Source organism: Triticum aestivum, chromosome 7D (assembly GCF_018294505.1).
Source record: "Triticum aestivum cultivar Chinese Spring chromosome 7D, IWGSC CS RefSeq v2.1, whole genome shotgun sequence".
NCBI lineage: Eukaryota > Viridiplantae > Streptophyta > Magnoliopsida > Poales > Poaceae > Triticum > Triticum aestivum.
In genome coordinates, this window is record NC_057814.1 from 234165465 (window position 1) to 234175813 (window position 10349).

The following is a 10349-nucleotide window of genomic DNA, read 5'->3' on the forward strand; positions in this document are numbered from 1 at the left end:
CAGTAGCAGCACGCAACTGCCGAACTGATCTATCCTCCGAGAGATTTTGATGTAATAATCTGGCATGGTGAAACAAGTGTCCTGTGTGTATAAGTAGTACGACAGTATTATTTATCACATGGTATATCGTTGATAGAATTGCAACTCTGATTGCTGGTTAGGAACTGTCGTTCGATTTCATTCCAACAGCTGCCGTGCTTTATTCAATTTTGTGTATTCGCCTTGCGACAGCATCTAAAACCAGCGCCGTACCGATCGCTTGCAATATGAAAAGCGCTGAGGTAGAACACATGGGCCCCCAAACATGCAGGGTCGGCCTGCGGCCCAAAGTCCAGAACCGTGAGCCTATCTGAGTATTATATTCTCAGCTGAACCCCCATAAAAAAAGCTGAACCCCCATAATGCCCGTGCGTTGCAGAGGGAGTATATTTCTCGGCAAGGTGAGCCTGTGATATAAAAGATTTGTATATTTCTTTACAGAGGGAGTATCTCTCTGTCAAAAATATATTTATGTGTAACTAGTTACTCCTGTCTTTCTACTTCCTTTCGCTGATATGTGGGGCAACCGGCAACGGGGTCCACGTGCCATATGCACAAATTAGAGTGCACAACTTCACGGTAGACACACCCCGGTCGTAGCGCCGCAGTAATGCCCAATGAGCCGTCAAATCACAACCCCCCCTTTCCAGCTTTAGCAGTAAGCTGGACGGACGAAGCGGCAATATTTCACTGGGCCTGAATCCCCTTCTCCCTCGTCTGCTTGTTCAGAGAAAACCCCCTCTCGGCGATTGCATAGGGTTTTCTCATGGAGAACCAGGTACGAATTCTTCATCCATCCCCGATAAATCCAAGTCCCTTGGTCGCAGGTAATCCTAGGATGGCAGCCGCCGCCGTTGATGCATTTTTCTTCCTACTGAATCTAGTGTGTTTCATTTGCAGTGCCCAAAGTGCGAGTACCCTACAGGTTTCTGCGCCCTCGGCGAGACGCCACACTTGTTCCTTCTCATCCTAACACAGCATTTTGAAACGCGCACAGTATGTTCCTAGAATCCTCTTTTCTATCCGGGAGGGTGGGGTTTTTTTGAACATGCTGTGTTCTCATATTATTTTTCCTGCAGTGTATTATTTGCTCTGCCAGAACACATGTACTCAAGATGCTCGGCCTTGCCATAACTGAATACACTAGTTTAATGGTCACAGTGAAGACAAGCCATGGATATAAGTTCCGAGTTGGGTTCATGAACCAAGAAGATCGCTGCTTTTTTTATGGCCGAACTTGGATAAACTTTCTCAAGTGTTACGGACTGAAAGTTGGCGCACGAATGTTGATGGAAATAGCAGAACCTGGTCTCATCTTCACTGCGATCTTCCACCCCGACGTCGTTCCAATTGTTCATCCATGTTAGTTTTGTATCTGGTTCTTGCTTGTTGCCTCGATTACTTCTTAATCCACCTATTCTGTCTAACTAATCACAATTTAACTTTAGAAGTAGCAACGAATCTCTCACGAAGATGCTACTTCTAACTAATATTTTCTTATAATTGGTGGCACGTGTAGGTTTTTTCAGAGTTAAGCAGTCTGCTCGTTTGTTACTCTGTAATAACTCGGCTGTTACTAATGGCACTGAAGTTGACTGGATCGACATCCACAAGTTCCTACACTTTATTGATCGTCTTGAGGTCCTTGTGGGGCGTTTCAATGGTGGAAGGCCACGTGGGATATGTGTGCCACTGCTGCACTCGTTGAACAGGTCCAACTGTGTCGAGAAACTTATGGTACGAGCTGTTTTCTGTTATATATGTTGTTCATAAACTATTGCTTATACACAGTTTTACAGCTGTGATCTTCTTGAAACAGGAACTGCCGAGTTCTATTGTTCCTATACAGATGCCTGACCATGGTCGGGTCAGACTTGCGCTTGGTCACAACATGATGTTTATGTCGACCTACTCAATTCCCCTTGGAGGTGAAAAGATACTTATTCATGGGTGGTCTCAAATAATGAAGGCCCGTCCATCTTGGAGAATAGGACAGAAGATTATGTTCATGCTTTTCCATGGCTCTAAAGCGAATATCCTGTTTATTGACCACGTTGCGAGATGAAGCCGCTTTCAGAAGGTTGTGGATGCGCGGGGTGGCGCCTGGGCCTTGTCCTGGGGCTTGGCGGCCTCACCCTTGGTTAACTGTAGGCAAAGTAGCACTGTTCGAGGCGTGCTTTGTACGGTTGAACCTGTATAAGTACTCATACTGCTTTCAGCTTTGGTTGTTAAGTGCCCCTGCTGGTTTCAGTTAAGGTTGTTAAGTACTCCTGCTGCTTTTACAGTCTGTCGTGTTTCTTCAGTCCTGTCTTCCTCCAGCCGCCAAAACCAAACCAGCGCCGGCGGGGCCGCCTGCTTCCGCCTCCCACGGCTGGCTGCGCCTCAGCGCACGCATCGCCGCCCCACCGTCTCCTAAATCGTTAACGCCGACGTCCTCCGCGCGCTTTGGTGCGCTCGCCGCGGCGCCGCCCTCTCGCGTTGTCAACATGGTCAACAAACAACAGGAATCGGCAGAAGTACGTGGAGAGGATGACAGTAGGGGCCCACCACGTCAGCGTATGGAAAAATAAAATGCTTCCTCCTAGTGTTTTCCTGACATCTGGGACCCACGACATTGTGAGCGTATATAGTCAATAGACAAGAGAACAACACAAGATCGGCTGACACCTGGGACGTAGCTACTCGAGCAGTATTTTTTTGTTTGGTATTGTTGAGACGGAGCAGGGTTTGAACTGGGCTGTGGCCCGTCTAGCCCAGGCTTATATTTTATGTTCACCATGTGACCAGCCCAGCTATTTTTTCTTTGTGAAAATGAGCCCAGTTTATTTTTTCTGAAGAATACCCAATCCAGGCCTACTTATTTTTCTACGCCCTGATGGGCTGCAACTCTTTCAAGACGCCTGCAAATCTTGAAAGTAATATGAAATGGGTTGTAAATATAAAAACAGATGACAAATTGGCAATTACTTTATAATTTCTGAATTTTTTCACATTTTCAGATTCCTATTTCACTGGGCATTAACCTAATTTAAATATATCTTCAAAGTACTTTAAATCTGGCTCGACATTTCGGTATTAAAAATAGTTTGGAACCCACAGAAATATGCGAAATTGGCCCTGGCCAACCAAAAAAACGACTGCAATAAATTGCATAAGAAGTTGCCATGAGCTATATATAAATTATTAAAAAAAAGAGGGAGTGGTCTGACTTGTGGGCCTGTTTAGTTGACGCGTATGCAAGATTTTTTTAGTTATTATATACGTCAACAAACGATTCTAGCAGACGTAACCGTTGGATGTCAATCCAACGGCCGTCGTGTTTCTTCAATCTCTGATCTTCTTGCTCCAGCCGCCAAAGCAGCGCCGGCGGGACCGCCTGCTCCCGCCTCCCGTGGCCGGCTGTGCTGCCGCGCAGGCCTCAGCGCCCCCTACTACTCCCACCGCTGGCCAGGGCATCCCTCTACTCACCCACACCCCCTGTTATTCTGCGGCGACGGCAGCCTCACACCGCAGCCGAACCGGTGAACCCTCGTACTCCTCTCCGCGCGGGCTTCCACTGCCGCGTCTTCCCCGGCTCCGCGTCGTCCCCTTCCTAGGCCTCGCCATCGTCCACCGCCGTGGTGCTCTCGGCGCGGCGTGGTCAATGTGGTCAATGACCGACTTCCATCGGAAGAGTACTGTACGTGGAGAGGCTGACAGCTGGGTCCACGGCAGCCGCAAGAAGTGCCTCCTTATTACGCGGAAAATAATTATTCCTCCACCTGACAGCAGGGACCCACCGGACGGGCCACCAGTATTTCACAAAAAAAACATTTCCCCCTAACTGCTGGGACCCACAGGTCGGGCCATCGTATTTCATGAAAAAACGTTCCCCCGCTGTCAGCTCGGACCCACCGGAAGTGCCTCCTTATTACGCACAAAAAAAATGAATACCCCTGCTAGCTGGGACCCACCTTGGTGGGAGGCTGACTTGTGGGCCTACTAAGTTGACTGGGACGGAGGCCTTTGTCAACTTTAGTCAATATATGAACGATTCTAGCTCCAGTGACCGTACGATGTCCATCCAACAGCCGTAGTGCTTCTTCAACCTCTAGTCTTCTTGCTCCAGCCGCCCAAAGCAGCACCGGTCGTGCCGCCTGCTCCTATCGCCCATGGCTGGCTGTGATGCTGTGGAGGCCTCACCTCCCCCTAATACTCCCACCGCTAGCCAGGCCATCCCTCTACACACCCACACCCCCTGTTATTCTGCGGCGATGGCAGCCTCACACCACAGTCGAACGAGTGAACCCTCATACTCCTCTACACATGGGCATCCACTGCCGCGTCTTCACCGGCTCCGCATCATCCCCTTCCTAGGCCTCGCCGTCGTCCACCGCCCTGGTGCTCTTAGCGCCGCGTGGTCAACATGGTCAAGGAATGGCTTCCATCGGACGTGGACTGTATGTGGAGAGGCTGACAGTTGGGTCCACGGCCGCAGCAAGGAAGTGCCTCCTTATTACGCGCAAAATAATTATTCGTCCACCTGACAGCGGGGACCCACGGGACGGGCCACAGTATTTCGAGAAAAAAATGTTTCCCCTTGTCTGCTGGGACCCACCAGCTACATCTTCGCACGCAAGGAAGTGCGTCCGAAAAAATGATTCACCCCCCTGACTGCTGGGACCCACCAGCTACATCTTCGCATGCAAGGAAGTGCGTCCAGGCAAAAAAAAACCATTTGCCCCCTGACTGCTGGGACCCACCAGCTACATCTTCGCACGCAAGGAAGTGCCTGGCAGTCGGGACCCACCTGGTCGAAGCGTATGTAGCGTTGTCATTCTGGTCGTGAACGTGTACGTACATACTGGTGGATGTAGAGGCGCGCACGTGTCATAGTAGAGGCGCGCACGTGTTGTAGTAGAGGCGCGCATGTAGCATGTACACGTACGTACAGCGGCCAGGGTGCAAGAAAGAAAATACGGCCACGTATGTGTACATACGGGCGGGGTCTCGAACGCCTACTCGCGCATATATACGTACGGCCAAGGCTCGTGTACATTGGCTGGGTCGAAATAGAGAAACAGCGCCGTCGTCGTGTTCATGGGGAGGCAACGAAATGCGTCGTGTTCATGGGGAGGCAACGAAATGCGTCGTGTTCATCAGGAGGCAACTAAATGCGTGGCCGTGTTCATCGGGAGGGCTTGGACGGAACACGCGATGGAAACGAGGCCTGGCGTACCACAGAACGGAGGAAACAGCCTTGTGTTCCACCGACCACGTTTGAAACGGGATCCTGTTCATCGGGAGGGGTCTGGCATACCGCAAAACGGAGGAAATAGACCTCCTACGGTCGAAACAGGGGTCCTGTTGACCGGGAGGGGTGTGGCGTACCGCAAAACGGAGGAAACAGACCTCCTAAGGTTGAAATGGGGGTCCTGTTGATTGGGAGGGGTGTGGCATACCGCAAAACGGAGGAAATGGACCTCCTACGGTCGAAACGGGGGTCCTGTTGATCGGGAGGGGGCGTACTGCAAAACGGACGAAACGGACCTCCTACAGTCGAAACGGGGGTCCTGTTGATTAGGAGGGGTCTGGCGTACCGCAAAACAGACGAAACGGACCTCCTACGGTCGAAACGGGGGTCCTGTTCATCGGGAGGGGTGTGGCATACAGCAAAACGGGACTCCACGGGATACTGTTCATCTCCACCGTCGACCTCCTCCAGCCTCCATGGGCTACCGTCGACCTCCTCCAGCCTCCACGGGCTCCTATTCATCCAGCCTCCACCGCGCGCTACTCCATCGGCTACTATTCAACCACCCCTCCACCGTCTACTATTCATCCAGTCCTCCACCGTCTACTGTTCATCCAGCCCTCCACACCACGGGGTCCTGTTCAACCACCCCTCCACGGGCACCCCTCCACCGTCTATTGTTCATCCAGCCCTCCACACCACGGGGTCATGTTCATCCAGAGGCAACGCCACTGCTCGCTGTTCATCCAACCCCCCCCCCCCAACGCTCACTGTTCATCCCAGAGGCAGCATCGATCGGCTTCAGTTAGTAGCAGTAGCGAAGGAATCGCTTGATCGGGTTCAGTTAACAGCAATCGATCGATCGCTCGAGTTCAGTAACGTGTAGCCTGCAGTGCAATCGCTCGGATTCAGTTAGAGCCCAACGCCTCGCTCGGGTTCAGTTAGAGCCAACACCTCACACACACGCACGTATGTGTACGAGAGAAACGCGCATCGCTCGGCCCCCGACCTCCCATCGTAACCGGCAACTCCCCAAAATTTTCCTCGCCCTCGCTTCTACCACAGTTTTTTCCGTCATGGACAGCCCAAAGAATGTCATGCAGCTACGTCTCCGGCCCGCCCAGGACGAAAAGCCCATTTTTTGTCATGATTTTTTGTCATAGAAGTAGGAGCCCACCCCATCTACGATGATACTGGGTTTTGTCACAATTATCGTCATAGAAGTGTCATATGTATGACAGAAAAAATTTAGTTCGGCCCAAAATGTCACGGATGTGTCTTTTTTTGTAGTGTAGGAAATTCCCCTCATGTCCCCGGTCCATAATGACTACCGATGAACAACGGAGGGATGCTTTAGTAACTAGACAACGTTGTGTTAAAAAAAGTAACTAGACAACGTTACCTACCGTGCCGAGCACGGTTCAATTCCCTCGGTCGCTGCTCGCCAAGGTCACCCGTCAACTGCATTGCCTAGTACTACTACTACTACTACACCAGGATGAGCACATAATTGAGCCCGTTTGTTCGTGCCTAGTACTTGAGTTAATATATCACGGAATGCACTGGTACAGAGGGATTATCCTTTTGCTCTGCAGATATAACTTGTCTGAAGTCTAACTAAGCAAAATGTTTGACCAAATCCTTTCTTAAGAAATACAACAGGACAGATGTATGGCTTGAAAATTTATTGCATGATGCAGGTTATGATATTGTTTCGAATCCTCGATCTTAAATTTCAGAAAATCCAAAAGTGACCATAAATTCTTGAAACTGAGCATGGTCACGTGATATGGCACAAATATTAATTTGTAATTTTTTTCTTCAATTTGAGACAAGCTGCTTATGCCAAGTTGCATAAATGAAGAGCCAAGGTATTTTGGAACAAAGACCTGTCACGTTAAGGCGAACACTTTCACTATTGAAACCGTGGGCGTTTACGTGCCGCCACGAGTCCCGCTTCTCATCGGCAGGTGCTGTTCGAGCAAGCGTGTGAGTCGACGGGTGGCGTGCGAGCAGACCGCTGCGCCGGCTGACAGGGAGGTGTGCGAGCAGACCGCTGTGCAGGCTCACCGGGAGGCGAGCCCTTTGACCAGGCTCCGCCGCCCACCTTCGTCCCAACTGCTCCTACTTTTAATGTCGCCGGCGCCACAGTTTAAAATCAACCCCGCACTACCCGGTATCGCTACAATCTTCTCTCTTCCTCTCCGATTCTCCTGTCGTCTAACTCCAACCAGCCTGACCTGAACGTACGCCATGCTGCATCACGATGGTCTGCCCTTAGTCTTCCAGTTTCCTGAGGAAGACACCCAGCCGGAGTCTCAAGAACATAAGGCACTTTGGGACGAGCTTGAACCGGCCTTGCGGGAAGACGCCGCGCCTGTCCCCACCCCCGTTCCGGCTCCCGTCGCCCCGACTGCGCCAGTGCCCATCCCCGTGGCATTGATGGGCTGGGAGCCGCACATTGTCGCCGAGCTTGATGCCACGGGGTTCCACGAGGTCCCTGCCGATTTTCACGCGCCCGTGCACCTGCCAGCGCATGCGCCTGCGCGTGCACTGACACGCACGCCCGTGCCAGTGCCCGTGCACCTGCCAGTGCATGCGCCTGCGGGTGCACTGACGTGCGTGCCCATGCTGGTGCCCGTGCACACGAATGTCTCCGTCGCGCCGTTGACAGCGCCTGTCCCCGCGCGGGTGCCTGTGCCCCCCTCAGCGGCATGGATGGCCGCCGTCGACCGCTTCCTTGCACCAACGCCAGTCGCCTCCTCCCGCCAGTTGACTCGCTCCTGGAGACCGAAGTCCAGAACATTGTGGCCTTCCTTGAAGCTAGGGACAACGTCCAGGAGTACACCGACAATGGCGCAAGACGCCGCCGTCGCCGTCGGTCAGTGGCCCGACGACACACAGAGCACGGCAGAGGAGCCGCCTCCCACCGCAAGCCGCCCCCACCGCCGCCGCGTAATCTAAATTTGCCACGAAAAACGTTCGGATTGCCATGCTTAAAATCCGAACGTTTATCATTTCCGTTTTTTTAGATCAATCGTCGTATAATTTAAAGTTGGAGTCAGACTGAAAGAAATCTATGGTTTGATCGATTGAATGTTCTGCTAGAGCCGTATCAAATTAAATATAAAAGGTCATCAAGCCACATGTATTCCTTGTCATCCAACGACCTAGACTGCTTCAATGTCGAGCGCTCAACATGTTTAGCGTGCAGTTAATTTCATGCCAAAAATAGTGCTAATCACATAATAACACGCAAATAATATCCAACTTAATATCCGCATGCACTTAATATACTTCCAAATTAACGTGCATTGCACGTACACACTGACTAGTGCTGCTAGCACGTGAAACTGGTGCCGTAACTTATGAATGCGTCCAGATATGGTCAACGGCAACATCGCCCGCGAGTTCTTCGTGTTTGCCCGTGCATCTAAACGCAGAAGGGGAGGAGAGAGAGAGAGCACACATGGAACCCACCAGTAAGTGAAGGCGAATAGTACTAAAAATAATATTACATGTTATCGATTAAATAGGTTGTGGTTATATAAAAACATTATGTGAACAAAGGGAGGTACAACAAACATTGTTGTTCTACGTATGTTGCCTATTGACGTGCGGCTTGAAGGCCCTGGTCGCATGTTCGATCCTCGTCCTTTATTTTTTAATTTGTATATGGGTTCAAATTTGTTTCATGACATGTGGGACCCTAGGTGTATAGTTTGTAGCACTTTAATTTGTGGGTCCAAATTTGTTCCATTCCAAGTGGACTATCGGTGTGTAGTTTTGTAGCTTATTTATAATAAATAAAGAGAACAACAGAGTTTTTTGCAATAATACCATGGTGCGACGTTGAAGGCGAGAAAGGATGTGCGAGAGAGCGATGACCGAGCCAGAGGGAAATCAACTAGGGGAGTTGCGGGGGTTGCAACGGTGTTTCGAGTAGTTGTGGGCCGAATGCTACAAAAATATAATCTAAACCGACCGGAATAAATGCCTACACAAGTTAATCCAAGGTTGGAGTGCCCCTCGCAATGTAAATAGCTCCAGCTTTGCGAGGGATGGAGAGGTAGCTTCAATGTGTGGAAGATACAGGGTGAGAAAGCGAGGTCAATCGAGAGACATATAGATAGAGAGACAAAGTGAGTGTGGTCCGACATTCATGGAACAAATATATATGCTCTGGAGAGATATTGTCTGATTGAGCTTTTGGCAATGGTGAGGGCTGTAAGATAGAGCTTTAGAGATGATCCAGTCACAGACGTGTAGATATATTTTGTGCGTGGGAGGAAGCAAGGTCGATCGATCACATAGGGTCGTCGTGCGATCGAAAAAGTGAGACGAGTTGGAGAGAGTGACCTAGATAGACAATGTGCGTGAGAGAGTATACAATGTGAATAAGTCGAATTGGGCTCAAACATGGTGATATATCGTTTTTGTCCGAGAAAGAGCGAGGTCAATCGAGACATACAAAGAGAGAGAAAGGGAGAGAGAGAGAGGGAGGGAGAGAGAGGGAGGGAGAGAGAGAGAGCGAGCGTGGCCCGCCATTAGGTCGAAAGAGTGGGGGCGGCTTCGATGGACTGACCTAGATAGAGAATCTGTGTGAGAGAGTATAGAGTGTGTCGATCGAGGCCCGAACAGGGAGATATATCATTTGTGTGTGAAAGAAAACGAGGTTAAACGAGACTCAGATAAAGAGAGCGAGATTGAGCGAGTGTGGCCTGCCGTGCGGAAGAAAGAGTGAGACAGTCTCGAGGGAGTGACCTAGATTGACAACGTGCGTGCGTGCGCACGAGAGGTTGGGGGCTAGATAGGCAATGCATGTATTTAGCGCGAGAGTGTGAGAGGGAGATGGTGAGAGGGAGAGGGAGAGAGAGAGAGCTCGGCATGGGGTGCAATGGCGGGTGTGTGAGGTAAATACATTTCGTAACAGAGTGGAGAAAGGGGGTTGTGTAGTTGAGAGAGTTAGAGATCGAAACACGGAGAGAAAGAATGGATGTGTGTTGGAAACCGATAGCTTCCTAAGGTGGTTAGCAGAGGAAGATTGACTGATACAGGAAGTATGTAGCGTGTGTGC